The sequence below is a fragment of the Cyprinodon variegatus genome, unplaced genomic scaffold, assembly GCF_000732505.1.
Source record: "Cyprinodon variegatus isolate N-32 unplaced genomic scaffold, C_variegatus-1.0 Scaffold1393, whole genome shotgun sequence".
NCBI lineage: Eukaryota > Metazoa > Chordata > Actinopteri > Cyprinodontiformes > Cyprinodontidae > Cyprinodon > Cyprinodon variegatus.
Genome location: NW_015151846.1, coordinates 8,789 through 10,081, shown reverse-complemented (window position 1 = coordinate 10,081; position 1,293 = coordinate 8,789).

The window sequence follows — 1,293 nt, the reverse complement described above, 5'->3', positions numbered from 1 at the left end:
TAGAATATAGCCTTCATAACTTTGCAATTTATACATCATACATACAAAATATCTGAATGTGATGCCTTTTTTGCCTTGTGAAATGAATTTTTCAGTTGTCCATCAGATATTTCCTCATGCTCATGTGTCAGAGTTGGTCTGTCGGTATAGAAGAAGTAATGACAGAGAGAGTTAATTTAAGGAAAATATTTAACTTGGGCTTTTATAATTATTTTCTGTGTGACTTTATAAACACCAATATTAACAGAAATATTTGGTGATGGTTGACACGTCAAAACTTTAAAACAAAAATAATTGCAAATTTCATACAACTGGGAAGTAAAGTGTAAATCTGGTTTGAAATCTGTGAAGTACTGTATGTCCCAAGCTTGGTATCCTACAACCTGGTTGGTGAAAGAGATGTACTCTGTAGAACAATTAGCTCCACCTGTGCTCAGCTAATTACACCTGCTGTGTCCATTTTAAGCATGTTAATGAGACATAGCAACCTTAGAAAAACACTGGAGTCACATTAGTTGCTGTTTTTGTTACTGAATCTGCTGCTTAGCAACTCCCATAGCTTTGGTTAAGTTATGGGATATTTTCATGGGTAAGTTTGGTGAGGCGCATTTATATATTTTTATATTCCAAATTGCAAAGATTTTAAACACTACTGAGACCAACACAAATTAGATGCATTTTTTTTTTCTCCCAGGTTGCTGCTTTTATCAGTAGCTGCTGTTGAAATACTGCAAGTGAATGGTAAGGGTATATTATTATGATGGTTAAGAGATTGGTTATGTAGTGACTAAAACTCTCTTTGAACAGGTGATTTAACCGGTTTTGACAAAAAGTATCTAAATGAAGAAACCCACCTACTTGGTTCTGGACCACATTCTAAAGGGCTTCAATTTTCATTTGAACCTAAATACACAAAAGAGGATCCAGGGGGCACCCAGTATCTGCAGAAGGGGCCCAACATACCCACGCACTATTATGCCCAGCCGCCACAGAATGTGCAGTCGCCCAATAAATTGTATAAAGGCTACCCGTCCCAAGGTCTTCAGTATCAGCAGCAATATGGTTACTCTCCCCAGGGCCCGGTAGTGCAACAGTATGAGGACTTGGTTATTCCACAACATTTGCAGCAGCACAGTAGCCCCATGCCACCCCAAGGTCGTCAGTTGCAGCGTGGTGGCCCCATGCCGCCCCAACAGCAGCAGCGCGGTGGCCCCATGACGCCCCAAGGTCATCAGTTGCAGCGTGGTGGCCCCATGACGCCCCAAGGTCATCAGTTGCAGCGTGGTGGCCCCA